We start from the raw sequence: 16,809 nt of genomic DNA on the forward strand, positions 1-16,809 counted from the left end.
ATAACCTGCGTGGCTCAGTTGGTTAAGCATCTGCTCAGGTCATGGTCCCAGGGTCCTGGGATTGGGCCCCACATCCCCTGCTTAGCAGGGAGTCTGTTTTTCCCTTTGTCCCTGTCCCCCACCCTGCTTGTACTCTCTCTCTTTCTCTGAAATAAATAAATAAAATCTAAAAAAAATCCCCAAAAAACCAGGGACGCCTGGGTGGTTCAGTGGTTGAACATTTGCCTTTGGCTCAGGGCATGATCCCGGGGTCCTGGGATCGAGTCCCGCATCGGGCTTCCTACATGGAGCCTGCTTCTCCCTCTGCCTGTGTCTGTGCCTCTCTCTCTCTCTGTGTGTGTCTCTTGTGAATAAATAAAATCTTAAAAAAAAAAAAACTTGTACATGAATGTTAATGGAAGCACTACTAATAATAACCGAAAATTATTAATTGATATATGGATAAACAAAATGTGGTTCACCCATTAAAAGGAATGAAGTATATGCTGCAACATGGATGAACCTCAAAAACGTAATGGTAAGTAGAAAAAAAACCCAGACCCAAAAGGCCCCATGTTGTGTGATTCCATTTATGTATGTCCCAAGAACAAATCTGCAGGGACAAAAGGTACATTAGCAGTTGCCAGGGGATGGCAAAGGGAGAATTGGAAGTTATGGGGTTTCTCTTTGGGCTGATAGAAATGTTCTGAGATTAAATAGTTATCATAGTTGCACAATGAAGTGAATATAATAAAATCCACTGAATTGTGCATTTGAAATTATTAAAATAGCGAATTTTGCTTTATGTAAATTTTATCTTAACTTAAAAAAGAGTAGTGGGGCACCTGGGTGGCTCCACTCAGGTTAAGCATCTACCTCCAGCTCAGGTCATGATCCCAGGGTCCTGGGATCGAGCCCCACATCGGGCTCCCTCTGGGGAGCCTGCTTCTCCCTCTGCCCTCCACTTGTGATATCTTGGTTGCTATCTCTCTCTCTCTCTCTCTCTCTCTTTCTCTCTCTCTCAATAAATAAAATCTTAAAAAAAATAGTAAGCCCATTTATATTATATTCTTGTAGAAACAACTCTATTTTCCAAGACAAAAAAAAAAAAATGTCATCGAGAAGGATGACATTGTCTTACAATTTGGCGAGTCTCTTTGATGTCTGGTCTAATAGAAGATAGATTCTCATATTTGCTTTTCCATTCAGTCTGTTGCAACATGTTGTTTGGTTAAAGACTACAAAGGCTATCTGGCCTTAAATAGAAATGTAGTTGGAAATCAGGGAATATACCTGTTAGAGGGTTTAAAATTAGAATATTTAATGTTGAAAGACTGACCATACCACATGTTGCTGAGAATGCAGACTATCAAAGCTGTCATACTCCTCCTGGAGAGACTTTGGAAAACAATTATGTAGCTCCTTAAACATAACCTACCTTACGATCCACTGATCCTATTCCTATGTATTTACCAAAGAGAAATGAAAGCACATGTACATCAAAATATTTTACACAAATGTTCATAGCAGCTTTATTTGTAATAGATAAAAAATGGAAACAACCCAAGTATCCATCTACAAGTGAATGGATGTACAAATTGTGATACATCCGGGGCATCTGGGTGGCTCAGTTGGTTGGGTGTCTGCCTTTGGCTCAGGCCATGATCTCAGGGTCCTGGGAGGCCCATGTCAGGCTCTCTGCTCAGTGGAGAGTCTGCTTCTCCCTCTCCCTCTATCTCAAATCAATAAAAAATCTTTAGAGGGATGCCTGGGTGGCTCAGCAGTTGAGCATCTGCCTTTGGCTCAGGTCATGATCCCAGGGTCCAGGATAGAGTCCCATATTGGGCTCCCTGCGAGGAGCCTGCTTCTCCCTCTGCCTATGTCTCTGCCTCTCTCTCTGTATCTCTCATGCATAAATAAATAAAATCCTTTTTAAAAATCTTTAGAAAAAAATAATTGTGATATGTCCATGCAGTACAATTCTACTCAGTAACAAAAAGGAATAAACTTTTGATACCTGCAACAACAATTTTAGTCTCAAAATGATCAAGCTGAGGGAATGAAACCAGACATAAAAAAGAACACATATTATGTGATTCCAGTCTTTTAGAGATAGATAGATTTATTTATTTAAGAGAGTGGGGAGAGGCAGCAGAGGGAGAGGGAGAGGAAATCTCAAGCAGACTCTGCACTGAGAGCCTGGCGCAGAGCTGGATCCCACAACCTTGAGCTTACAACCTGAGCCAAAATCAAGAGTCAGATACTTAACAGACTGAGCCACCCAGATGCAGCTGTATGCTTTCATTTTCAAGAAATTTTAAAAAATACAAACTATGGAACTTAGATCAGTGGTTGCTTAGGGATGGGAGTGTGTGGGCACATTGAGAGGGAGAGATTACCAAGGGGGTGTGAGGAAACTTGGGATGATGGCTCTGTTCATCATCCTGATTGTGGTGATAATTCCTCGGGTCAATAATATGTCAAAAATTATCAAATTGTACACTTGAATATGTACTTGTATGTCAGTTTTACCTTAATAAAGCTGTTTGAAAATAAATGGTATTTTTTAAAAAGAAAAAAAAAACAATCAAATATACACAACAGATCTTTAGATCCTGTTTTGAATCATTTGTAAAAAGATACTTGAGAGGGGCACCTGGGCGGCTCAGATGGTCAAGAGTCCAACTTTCAATTTTAGGGTTGTGAGATTGACCCTGGTGTCAAGCTCCACACTGGGTGTGAAGCCTGCTTACGATTCTCTCTCTCCTCTCCCTCTGCCCCTCCCCCCTAAAAAAAAAAGATACTTGAGACATTAGAGAATATTTGAATACTAAGTGTTCCTATTTTTCAGTGTGATAATGGGGTTGTTATGTTAAAAGTGTTTTATTTCTTATAGATACATACTGAAGTATTTATGGATGAAATTATATGCTGTCTGGGATTTACTGAGTTGGAAGAAATAATAGGTATGTATGAAACAAGGTTGGCCAAATATTAATATTGAATTTATTCAGCTTCCTTAGGATTCTCTCTCCCTCTCTCTCTGTTCCTCCCTCCTGCTTGAGCTCTCCCTCTCAAAATAAAATTATATATATGTAACTTAAATGATGATTACATAGAGGCTTATTGTACCATTCTTTCTACTTATGTGTATTTTGAGACTTCCCATAATAAATTTTTGTTGTTGCTGTTGTTTGGTTTTTTAAGAAACAATTATTTTAGCCATGCTCCAAAACAGTGGAGTGGATTAAGTGGCTTCTAACCTCATCTGAGAAAACATTCTTTTTCTATTAAGTGATGATCTCTATCATAAACTATCACTTCTCACTAGAAGCAAAAAACTGAAGTCTGAAAGATATATGGTTTTTTTTTGACCAATTAATCATAAATCTCTCTACTGACAGACTGTTGGAATCATTGCTTAAAAAATGAAAAGTGAGACAGTAGCAGAGGATAAAAATGCTATTTTAAAATTTCTTTCTTCTTAACTTACCCCGAAATCTCACAGAAATAACCTGTCACTGGAGAGAGAATATATTTCTTATCACTACTTTGAAACTCAAACAAAGCAAATTACATTTTTATTCTGGCTGAAGGAAAGAAAAGGTGATCTGATCTTTTCTGACTAGATACAAGTTTTCTAAAAAAAAAAAAAAAAAAAAACCACACAACTGAGCCAACTGGGAACTATCTCTAGGGAGCAAGCATAGGATAAGTAATTATATCAAAGTATTATTTTCAAAAAGTTAAAAATGTGACTCACACAGAAGCAGGCCCATAAATACAGAGAACAAACTGGTGGTTGCCAGAGGGGAGTGTGTGTGGGATTGGGCAAAGTGGGTACAGGGGAGTGGGAAATACAGGCTTCCAGTTATAGAATGAATAAATTATGGGGATGAAAGTTACAGCAGAGGGACTATCCTGAGTGGTAGTGTAAGTGTTGCGTGTTGACAAACTGCAGCTACAGCATAGCACAATGTACTACTTGTCCAATCACTATGTTGTACACCTGACGCTAACGTAACCTTGCCCATCAACTATACTTCAACAATGTATATCTTTATATATGGCATATATAGGATTCCTACAAAGAGAGCACAACCCAGGGGAAAGGTTTTTGTCAACTCACTGGCGAAGGAACAAAGAGAACGATAAGGCTAGTTCAAAGGATATTTGAGGAACCGGGCATTGACAGACCTTTCAAAAAGGAAATTTTAATTAAGTAAAATTGTTTATCCAAAAATAAATACATAAATAAATAAGGTTGTTCACCTCTTACCTGGATGAATTGCCAGAGAATTGTGCTGTGTGAAAAAAGCCAATCCCAAAAGACTATATACCCTGTGATTCTTTTCAAGAATCTTGAAATGGCAGATTTACAGAAATGGAGAACAGAATAATGGTTGCCAGGGATTAAGGAGGAGAGATCTTGAGAGAAATGAAGCTATAAAACGCTGCATGAGGGATCCTTAAGGTGATGGAAACGCTATGTCTTGACTGGCAGTCACTACCCTGACTGTGATCCTGTAGTATATTCCTACAAGACGTTACCCTTGAGAAACTGGGTGGAGGGTGCATAGTATCTCTCTGTATTATTTATTTTTTCTTTTTCTTTCTTTTTTTTTTTTTTAGATTTTATTTATTTATTCATGAGAGACACAGAGAAAGGAAGAGACACAGGCAGAGGGAGAAGTAGGATCCCTGTGGGGAGCCCAATGTGGGAGTCGATCCCAGGACTCCGGGATCACGACCTGAGCCAAAGGCAGACGCTCAACCACTGAGCCACCCAGGTGCCTCTCTCCACATTCTTTCTTTCTTTTTTTTTTCACATTATTTCTTAAGACTGAATGTTAATTGTCTCTGCCTCTCTCTGTGTCTCTCATGAATAAATTAAACACACACACACACACACACACTGAATGTAAATCTACAATAATCTCAAAGTTTAAAGGTTAATTTTTTAAGGATAGATAGATAGATTTGAGAGAAAGAGAGTGCAGAGGGAGAGGGAGAGAAAGAATCTTATGCCCGACCCCTCTGCTGAGTGGGGAGCCCCGCACAGGGCTTAATCCCTTGACTCTAAAATCATGACCTGAACCAAAATCAAGGGTCAGATGCTCAACCGACTGAGCCACCCAGGCACCCCTAAAGTTTAATTTTTTAAAAAGGGACTGCTCTGTTAGATACAAAACTGGTTAATATCATATGACAATAAAACCATAAACTCTTTTTTTTCCCATAACCTTTAGAGTTGTATTTCTACCAGACAGATTAATTTTTCTTTACTAGAGAAAAATCAACAAATTAACATGTAAATTCATAAAATCTTAGACTTTTAATCAGTTGTGAATAGTGAGAGAAACAAAAATGGTGAAGAGTGAAAGAAACATATTTCTGGAATCAGCAAACTCTCAGCAGGCCGAATTAAGGCACTGGCCAGTTTGGGTGTAGCCCCTGAGTTAAGACTAGTTTTTACATTTTTCAAGGATTGTAAAAAAAAGAAAACCTGAATATTGACTATCTGACCCCTTTTTAAGGAAAAGTTTGCTGACTTCGAGGTCCTAGATAATTAAACAATGCTTTGGTGGGCATGTTAATGCTTTAATGTGACACAAAAAAGATATGCTACCTTCTCTTTGCCTTATTTGTACTTGGACAGTATTTTTAAACAATTAGAACTAAAAGTGTAATAAACCAATTTGCATCCCTTCCTCCCTAACCACCATATTGTCAAAGCACCCTCATGCCGTGTTCTCTAAAATTCCTCATGTACTCCCTCATCTGAGTAATGCTGGTCTTCAGGCACCGTCTTAGTCCAGAACTCAGTGTAGAAATGGTCCTATTCCATCACAGCTTGCCAAAAATCAAAGAGTCATCCACCTTTCTCTCTCTTTCTCTATCCTTTTCTTTTTTCTTTTCTTTTTTTTTAAAGTTTTATTTATTTATTCCTGAGAGACACACACACAGAGGCAGAGACACAGGCAGAGGGAGAAGCAGGCTCCCTGTGGGGAGCCCGATGTGGGACTCGATCCCAGATCCTAGGATTACGCCCTGGGCCGAAGGCAGATGCTCAACCACTGAGCCACCTGGGCGTCCCTACCCTTTTCTTTTTAATGGAGGTATAGCTGACATACAATATTCTATGAGTTTCAAGTGTACAACACAGTGATTTGATATTTATGTACATTTTGAAAAGCTCACTATGATAAGCATAGTCACCATCGGTCACCAAACAATGTTACAATATTATTGACTGGATTCCCGATGTACTTCTCATCCCATGACTAACTTATCTTGTTCCTGGGAGTTTGCACTTCTTCATCCCTGTGGATTTCACCCATCCTTCCACCTTCCACCTACCTATCCTCTGCTAACCATCAGTTTGTTTTTGTATTATGAGTCTGTTTAAGTTTTGTTTATTTTTGTTTTGTTTTCTTAGATCACACACATAACTGAAATCACATATTTGTCTTTTTCTAACTTATTTTACCTAACATAATAACTAACCTCCATGTCCATCCATGTTGTTGAGAATGGCAAGATTTCATTCTTTTTTTATGACTAATAATATATATGTATGTACATATATATAATTATATATCTTTTTAAATTGATTATGCATTAAAATTTTTTTAAGGTTTTTTTTTAAGTTTTTTTTAATTAATTATTTATTTATTTATGATAGTCACACAGAGAGAGAGAGAGAGGCAGAGACACAGGCAGAGGGAGAAGCAGGCTCCATGCACCGGGAGCCTGATGTGGGATTCGATCCCGGGTCTCCAGGATCGCGCCCTGGGCCAAAGGCAGGCGCTAAACCTCTGCGCCACCCAGGGATCCCAAGGGTTTTTTTTAAGATTTATTTATTTGAGGGGCAGCCCGGGTGGCTCAGCGGTTTGGCGCCGTCTTCAGCCCGGGGCCTGATCCTGGAGACCGGGGATCGAGTCCCACATCAGGCTCCCTACATGGAGCCTGCTTCTCCCTCTGCCTGTGTCTCTGCCTCTCTCTCTGTGTCTCTCATGAATAAATAAATAAAATCTTTAAATAAAAAAAGATTTATTTATTTGAGAGAGAGAGTGTGGGGGAGGGGCAAAGGGAGAGAGAGGAAGAATCCTCAAGCAGGCTTCCCACTGAGCAGGCAGCTGGACCAGGGCTTGATCCCAGGACCCTGAGATCATGACCTGGGCCAAAATCAAGTCAGATGCTCAACTGACTCATCTACCCAGGCATCCCTGATACTCCTTTTTTAAATTAAACTTTTTGGGAGTGCCTGGGTGGCTAAGTCAGTTGGGCATCTACCTTTGGCTCAGGATGTGGTCCCAGGGTCCTGGGTCAAGCTTGATGTTGGGGTTCCTGCTCAGTGGGGAGTATGCTTCTTCTTCTGCCCCTGCCCTTGCTCATGATCTCACTCTCATATAAATAAATTTAAAATATACATATATACATATATATGTATATTTTAAAGGTTTTACTTATTTATTCATGAGGGACACACACAGAGAGAGAGAGGGAGGAGAGACACAGGCAGAGGGAGAAGCAGGCTCCATGCAGGGAGCCCAACGCAGGACTCAATTCTGGGTCTCCAGGATTATGCCCTAGGCCAAAGGCAGGCGCCAAACTGCTGAGCCACCCGGGGTTCCCTAAATAAATAAAATATTTTAAAAAATAAACTTATTATATTTTGAACTAATTGTAAAGTTACATGTTGCTGTGATATAATACAGAGATATTACATTCTCTTTACCCATTGTGCTTACAGTAAATATCATAATCAGGATCTTGACATTGATACAGTCAAGATTTAGAACACTTCCATCACCACAAATTTCCCTCTTTTTTTTTCATCATAATAAGTGTATTCTTTAATTCCCATCACCTATTTCACCCATCACCCCCCACCCTGGGAACCATTAATTTGTTCTCTATAGTTAAGAGTCTGATTCTTGGTTTGTCTCCCTCTCTTTCTCTCTTTTTTCTTTGCTTGTTTGTTTTTGTTTCTTAAATTCCACATATGAATGAAATCATATGAATACCGCATTTTCCTTACGCGTTCATCTATCAATGGACATCTAGGTTGCTTCCATATCTTGGCTATTGTAACTAATGCTGCCATAAAGATGCTCAACATCACTAATCATCAGGAAAGTATAAACTGGGACCTCTGGGTGGCTCAGCGGTTAAGCATCTGCCTTCAGCTCAGTGCCTGATCCTGGAGTCCCTGGATCGAGTCCTTGGATCGAGTCCCAGATCAGGCTCCCTGCGTGGAGCCTGCTTCGACCTCTGCCTGTGTCTCTGCCTCTCTCTCTGTGTGTGTCTCTCATGAATAAATGAATAAAATCTTTTTTTTTAAAAAAAAGGAAGGTATAAACCAAACCACCATGGGGTGACCCACCATTATGATGTAATATTTTTGTAGCCACAATTTTTTATAGTCATTATAATTTTTAAATGTTCACAGCATTTACCCCAAACTATTAGCTAAATACTTCTTTGGTTAAAGAAGAACCAATGATTTTCAGATTTTTTTCTAATATTACCATTGTTAAAGTGATTGAACATGGAGCCCATTAGACTGTGGTGGCTCTAATGTCTTGATAGCCTGTGTAAGTGAAACTAAACCTAAACCAGAGTCAAGTCCTATAAATGCCTCAAAGTGAAGAAATCAAAACTTAAGAACAACTCTAATCACAATATGACGGTGGTTTTTCCCAAATAAGGCTACTCTAAGTTATAGCCAATCAAATCATTTCCTTGCTTTGCTTTTGCTTGTTCTATAAAAGCTTTTTCCATTCCTGTGGAGCGTTCCTAACCATTCTTGGTTTGACATTGCCCGATCAAATTTCTCTTGGGTCATATAGACTCTTCAAAATCTTAATGTACCTCAGTTTCTTTGAACTCATTCATTGAAATAGTCTCAATTTATAGGTTTCTTTCATGAATGTGAATAATAAGATAAACTCATTCCTGTTTGAAATATTTTATGCTTCCGAGAATTATATATGTATATGTGCTTTATTTATTATATATGCCTACAGGTACATAGGTATTATATGTTCTAAAATATATATGCCTCTAAGAATTATAAAAACATCTATTTCAAAAAAAAACAAAAAACAAACAAACAAACAAACAAAAACATCTATTTCAAATCAGACCATTCTACGGTCTGTCAAACATTCAAGAGATCATTTTTATTTTCTTTATATACATAATTATTTCAATAGAAGACAATTCATATTTCATTTATCTGAGCTTACTATTATTTCTTCTTTGCATTTGCTTTTCTTTTTGCTTAAGTACATCATGTCATAATTCTTTCTCTCTTTTTTTTAGATAGGTTGCACACCCAATGTGGGGCTTGAATTCTCAACCCTGAGATCAAGGGTCAGATGCTCTAAACTCCTCTAGCCAGCACCCCTCATAATTATTTCAATGACAGTATTAGAGTGAGAAAAATCTTGTAAATTGAAAGGGTTCGTTTAAGGATAAAAAAGCAAAAGTGCTACTTTATAACACAGGCACGTTTATGGAGCAGATTACTAGTAGAGATAGTATAACCATCAAAATTCCACATAAATTTAAGAAGACTCAAGGAAATTAATTAATAAGAGATCTCAGGGGGCACTTGGCTGGCTCAGTCAGTGGAGCACATGACTCTTGATCTCAGGGTTGTGAGCTTACAACCACTTACAGGAACTCATCTGAATTCATTTACTTTTTTTTTTTTTTTGAGAAAATGCTTAACCTTAACAGCACACACACAAAAATCACCGGAGGTTTGACACATTTTCTTAAGAACCTATTTGTTTTTTAATTTTAATTCCAGTATTTTTTTTAAAGATTTTATTTATTTATTCATGAGAGACACAGAGAGAGAGAGGCAGAGACACAGGCTGAGGGAGAAGCAGGCTCCCTGCTCAGCAGGGAGCCTAACATGGGATGGATCCCAGACCTGGGATCATGACCTGAGCTGAAGGCAGATGCTTAACAGATTGAGCTACTCAGGTGCTTGATATGATATATTCTAAACAGTGAAGTCATCTGGACACTTTGGTGACCCTAAACATAAAAAAGAACATAGGTAAAAGCTCTTATCAGTGGTGGAGTGCTTCTACTCAAATTTATGAACAAGAAACAATTTTTTAAAACGATTTTATTTATTTATTCATGAGAGACACGGAGAGTGAGAGAGGCAGACACACAGGCAGAGGCAGAAGCAGGCTCCATGCAGGGAGCCCCACGTGGGACTCGATCCCGGGTCTCCAGGATCCCGCCTGAGGCCGAAGATGGCGCTAAACCGCTGAGGCACCTGGGCTGCCCTGCACAAGAAACATTAAATTAAGTCAACACACAGACAAAAAATTAAGTCAACACATATTTAGCATAAAAGAGAACTTCTTATTCTCTTTTATGGACTCTCCCTAAGGTGCAGAAATTTAAGTCTTTCTATGATGTGTATCCTTTAGAAGATCTTTTACATTAGTTAGAAAACAAATATTTACTGAGGCCTCACAGTTGCAGAGTCAAATGAACATATTGAAATACATAATAAAGGGCAGCCCTGGTGGCATAGTGTTTTATGTTTTAATGCAGCAGCCTTGGGTGTGATGCTGGAGACCCGGGATCAAGTGCCATGACAGGCTTCCTGTATGGAGCCTGCTTCTCCCTCTGCCTGTGTCTCTGCCTCTCATGAATAAATAATTAAAATCTTAAAAAAAAAAAACACACAATAAAGAGTAGGTTAAGAAAATAGAATAGATTTTTGCTTTGACTGTAAAAGAATGAACAAATAGAAGTAGGATAAAGAAAGAAAATATCTAGGGGTACCTGGGTGGTTAAATCAGTTGAGTATCTCTTTGGCTCAGATCGTGATCCCAGGGTCCTGAGATTGAGTCCCACATCGAGTCCTACATCAGGCTCCTTGCTCAGTGGGGAGTCTACTTCTCCCTCTGTCCCTCCCCTTCTCTCATGCTTGCTCTCTCTCAAATAAATAAATAAAATCTTTTAAAAAAAATCTAATGAGTATATAGATAAAAAATAGGATAAAGAAAATAGATCATTCATAATAATTGCTCAGAATGTGACTTAGAATTAGGAGCTGTGCTAGGAAAATTAAATAAATAAATAAATAAATAAATAAATAAATAAATAAATAAATAAAATAAAATAAAATAAAATAAAATAAAGGAGCTGTGCTAGGAACTTGCTGAAAAGCAACACTGGCTTTTCCCATTCACAGGGCCTGTGGGTCAGACTATGGGCTTACTATAAAAGAGTAATAAAAAAAAGAGAGAGCTGCTGTGGCAGCTCCAGAGCAGGTGGGGCTGCTGTGGCCGGAATCCTGGCAGGGCAGGCGGTTAGAAAGTTTCTTCCCCTCTTTGACCTGAGTTTTAGTCAAAAGGAGTGCAGCTGAAACAGTAACCAAAGGAGGTATTATGCTTCCAGAAAAATCTCAAGGAAAAGTGTTGTAAGCAACAGTAGTAGCTGTTGGATTGGGTTCTAAAGGAAAGGGTGGAGAGATTGAACCAGTTAGTGTGAAAGTTGGAAATAAAGTTCTTCTCCCAGAATATGGAGGCACCAAAGTAGTTGTAGATGACAAGGATTATTTCTTATTTAGAGATGGTGACATTCTCGGAAAGTATGTGGACTGAAATCACTATTAAAATGGCATGAAGCGAAGCTGCCCATTCCAGTGAAGTTGTGAAATCTTGCATCATGTAAATAATTTTCATGTCTCTCTTTTATAATAAACTAATGGTATCCAAACTGAAAAAAAAAAAAAAAAGCAACACTGAAAAATAGCACCTTTGTCTTTCCCAGCCCTGCCCTCAGATTTTTTCTCAAAGACCCAAAAGCCCTCTCCAGACATGGGACCCTCTATTAGTTCCCTACTGCTGCTATGACAAACTGGCTTAAAGCAACAGAAATATTGGAGCTCCCAGCTGACTCCATCAGAAGAGCCTGCCACTTGTGACCCAGGGCTATGACTTCAAGCCCCACACTGGGCATCGCTTACTTTAAAACAAACAAACAAACAAACAAACAAACAAACAAACAAACAAATGTATTCCTTCACAGGTCTGGAGGCTAGAAGTCAGAGATCAAGGCATTGGTAGGGCCATGTGCAGGTGCTAAGGAAGAATCGTTCCTCATTTTTTCCTAGCTCCAGTGGCTGCCCACACCCTTGACATTCCTTCCTTGTAGATGTGCTCCTCTCAATCTCTCCCTCGGGTCCTGGGGTCTTCTCCCCTCTGTCTCTGTGTCTTTTGTATCTTTGTATCCAAAGATTTCTCTTTTCTTGGAAGGACACCAGTCATTGGATTAGGACCCACCCTAATCCCGTATGGCTCCAGTTTAACTTGATGACATCTCCAAAGACTGTTTGCAAGTAAGGTCACATTCATAGGTATAGGGTGAAGGGTGGGTGTGTTAAGACTTCAAAATATCTTTTTAGGGGACACAACCTACCCTAAAGCCCTCTCCTGGGCTGTTCTGTTAGGTCACACCCGATGCACTAAGAACTCCTAGTGATCTAAAGTAGACTCTAGACTACATGGGATGTTGGAATAAGTAGTATACCTTGTATTTATTCTTATCTTTGAGTAAATGTAAAATTAGGCTCAATTAGTATTTAGTATGTGGATTTTTAAAAAGGATTTTATTTATTCATAAGAGACACACAGAGAGAGGCAGAGACACAGGCAGAGGGAGAAGCAGGCTTCATGCAGGGAGCCCCATGGGGGACTTGATCACAGGACCCCAGGATCATGCCCTGAACCAAAGGCCTATGCTCAACCACTGAGCCACCGATTTTTGACTCTGGCACCCTGTCACTCATACATCGGTCATTCAGTGTCAAATATATTTTTCTTAGGAAAGACTTGGTGTTGCTGACATGGAGGCATCATCACACTTTAGAATACTAAGCCAATTGCAGATTACACAAGCCTAATTACTAGATGTATAGGTTGTATTACCTAATTTTAATGAAGCCAACCCTCACAAAATTAATCTATGGCTTTACAAAGATCCTCCCAAGAGAAGTGCCTGGCTGACTCAGTCAGTGGAACATGCAATGTTTGATCTCTGGGTTACAAGTTCAAACCCCTCATTGAAAGTGAAGCCTAAAAAAAAAAAAAAAAAAAATCCCCCAGAGCTACGATTCTCCAAGCGTGGTCTGGGGACTCACAGGAGATCTGAGAGCCCCAAATACATAGCACTAAGACATTATGTGCCTGTTTCCACGCTCAAAGTCTCCCGAGTATGCAGTGGGGTTTTCTAGAGGCTTCGTGTCATGGATGATGTCATCATTCTGCTACAAATGGAAGGTGTGCTTGGGATTCTTGTTCTTAAAATTGTCTCTGTTTTAATTTCCAATATGATAAATATCAAAAGATATATAACCACACCAGAAAACATCTCTTTGAGGTCTATAATTTTTAATGTAGAAAGAGATCCCAAGCCCCAAAAATCTGAGAAATCACACATTGAAGGTAACATGAACATTGTGGGCAGGAGCTAACAAGGAAATGACATATAATGACAAACTCTTAGAAAACTACTTTACAATATAAAAACAAGGATGTAGATCTAATCAGATCTGATGAGAATTGGGCTAGATATAGAAAATTATGAAGGCCCTTTGAATTAAGGATTTCTATCTGTTATCATTATTGATAAACTTTGCCCTAAGGTGTTTATTATATATCAACTGTTTATGAAATATATTTCTGGCTTTGATAGCCATTAAGAGCAAAGTACCATAAACTGAACTTAGTGTTTTTATGAATTGCTGTTTCAATGCAAATATTTTAAAGGACCACAATTAGTCATTTTGCTTTCACTACATAGTTAGTACTGACAACATTTTTAGTAAGAACAAGAAGTCTTGATTTTGTGAAGAATAAATAATTTTTAAAATTATCATTAGTTCAGCCTTCTAAAATGTTATTGCCCAATTTTATAATGCAAATAATATATTGGTTTTGTGATTGATGTAATTAACTGCATAAAAATAAGTGAAGGTCATGTTGAGGGTTCTTTGTCGAAATGTTTACTGACGGGGTGCAATATAAAAAAAAATTTGAAAAAAAAATTTGACCATCTGTCTGCTTGTTAAAATGCACATCCCTGTCCCCAAATTGGACCCACTGAACAAGCTTCCTTTGGGATCTGATAAATTGCATTTAAAGCTATACACGATTTTTTTTAAAGGTTCTACTTATTTATTCATGAGACAGAGAAAGAGGCAGAGACACAGGCAGAGGGAGAAGCAGGCTCCATGCAGGGAACCTGACATGGGACTCGATCCTGGGACTCTGGGTTCACGCCCTGAGCCACCCAGACATCCCAGTACGTGTTTCTAATAAACACTGAAGTTTGAGAATTTGAGTCAGGGATGGTAAACTCAAATACTTACAGGGGCCAAGAAAACTATAGTGATGATGCCAGTGTTGATTAGAAATCCTTATTTGCTCTTAGTATGTGCCAGCACTGTTCTAAGCACTTGACAGATTTTGACTCATTTATTCCTCTTTATAATGCATTGACATAGATACTGTTATACCCCCATTTAAAAAATTTATTTATTTATTTATTTATTTATTTATTTATTTATTTATTGTAGAGAGGGAGTGTGCACACAGACTTGTGAGGGGGGGCGGGGGGAGAGGGAAGGAGGGAGGGGCAGGGGGAGGGAGAAAGAGCCTTAAGCAGGCTCCTCTGTGAGTGTGGAGCCCGACACAGGGTTCAATCTCATGAACCTGAGATCACGACCTAAGTGGAAAACAAGAGTCAGACACTTAACTGACTGAGCCATCCAGACGCTCCTATAATTCCCGTTTTACACATGAGGAAATAGTGGCTCAGAGAGAATAAATTACTGTCCAAGAGCACAAAGTAGTGGAGTCAGGATTCAAACCCTTAGCAGTCTGGCTCTGCTATCTATACTGAATGTCACTGCAGGAAACAGGCTTGGTGAGGTCTGGCAAACCAGGGATTGAATGTTGCTTGTAGAAATGAGGTTCCAGTTTGGACAGATCTCATACTTTTTTTCCTTTTTTTTTTTTTTAAGATTTATGTATTTAATTTAGAGAGAGAAAGAGCACCTGCACGTGCATGTTGGGGAGGGGAATAGGGAGAGGGAGACAGAGAGTCTCAAGAAGGCTCCACACTCAGCAATGTGGGGCTTAATTCCAGGACCCTGAGATCACGACCTGAGCCAAAGTCAAGAGCCCACACTCAACTGACTAAGCCACAAGGTGTCCAAGATTGCACGCTTTTAATAGAAGATGAAAATCTGAATTCGCTTACATAAAATTTTTTAATACTTGAAAGTAGGTAATAAAATTATTTTAAGCCTGCCTTACTACACATTGTGTGGACCAACAAAACATGTCAATGTGACTTTTTTTTAAATTTATCTTTCAAGATTTTTATTTATTCACAAGAGACACAGAGAGAGAGGCAGAGACACAGGCAGAGGGAGAAGCAGGCTCCATGCAGGGAGCCCGATGTAGGACTTGATCCCGGGACTCTGGGATCACTCCCTGGGCTGAAGGCGGGTGCTCAACCACTGAGCCAGGCATCCCTATTTTTAATTTTTTTTTTTTAATTCTTAAAAAGATTTCCTTTCTTTATTTGGAAGAGGGAGAAGCAGATTCCCCACTGAGCCGGGAGCTCCCGACATGGGGCTTGATTCCAGGACCCTGAGATCAAGAATTGAGCCGAAGGCAGATGCTTAACTGACTGAGCCACCCAGGCGCCCCCACGTCGATGTGACTTTAGTAGGATATGGTCACTGTACCATGTACAACCTCTCCCTTATCCTTTTTTTCCTTCCAGCAAAGCTCGCATCCGTGAGTGAAGTCTCTGTATACAAACTAAGGTTTTAGTACGGTTGTTGCATTGCAGAGTAACTTGAGCATCTAATGCCTCTCTAAGGCTTAATACTTAATAATCTCTTAATGTATAGGCCTCAGGTGAAGTATTTATAATTTTCAAGATGATTTCTTTAAGCTGGCTAAGATGACAAATTTCAAAAATATGCAAAAGTTTTTTGTGTTTTTTTGGCTTTTACTCATATGTACCCATTACCTAGTTTCAACAATTGTATCCACTTTAGGCCAATTGCATTTTATTTCTACTTTTCCTCATCCCCTTCACTGAATATTTTTTTAAGTTTATTTATTTATTTTAGTAACTTCTACACCCAAGGGGTGGGGCTTGAACTCTCCACCCTGAGATCGAGTTGCATACTCTTTGGACTGACCCAGCCGGGTGCCCTGTCACTGGATAACTTTTAAGCAACTCCTAGATATTACATAATCCCATCCAGAAATTAAAAATTACTTTTTGAGATTAAAAAGTCTCAACCCAGCGGCACCTCGGTAGCTCAGTTGGTTGAGCGTCTGACTTGTTTTTTGGCTCAGGTCATGCATGATCTCAGGGTTGTGAGATTGAGCCCAGCATCAGGTTCTACACTGGGCAGGGAGCCTGCTTAAGATTCTCTCTCTCCGTCTTCCTCTGCTGCTCAGCATCCCCAACTTCCTCTCTAAAAAAAAATATAGTCCCAACTCAAAGCAATGACTTTTTTTTCTTTTAATGTAAGCTCTATGCCCAATATGGGGTTTGAACTCACAACCCAGAGATCAAGAATCACATGCTGTATTGACTGAGCCAGCCAGGCACCCCTCAAAGAAAGACTTTCTAGGCAGCCTAGGTGACTCAGCCGTTTAGCACCACCTTTGGCCCAGGGCGTGATCCTGGAGACTCAGGATCGAGTCCCATGTCCGGCTCCCTGCATGGGGCCTGCTTCTCCTTCTGCCTGTGTCT

At 39.4% G+C, this 16,809-nt stretch overlaps 1 pseudogene; it reads left to right on the forward strand.

Annotated features, from left to right (window-relative positions):
- The first annotated feature begins 8,668 nt into the window (after positions 1-8,668).
- Positions 8,669-11,750, forward strand: LOC129494149 (10 kDa heat shock protein, mitochondrial-like; annotated as a pseudogene).
- The last annotated feature ends 5,059 nt before the right edge of the window (positions 11,751-16,809 follow it).

This window comes from Nyctereutes procyonoides, unplaced genomic scaffold (genome assembly GCF_905146905.1).
Source record: "Nyctereutes procyonoides isolate TBG_1078 unplaced genomic scaffold, NYPRO_anot_genome, whole genome shotgun sequence".
Taxonomy (NCBI): Eukaryota; Metazoa; Chordata; class Mammalia; order Carnivora; family Canidae; genus Nyctereutes; species Nyctereutes procyonoides.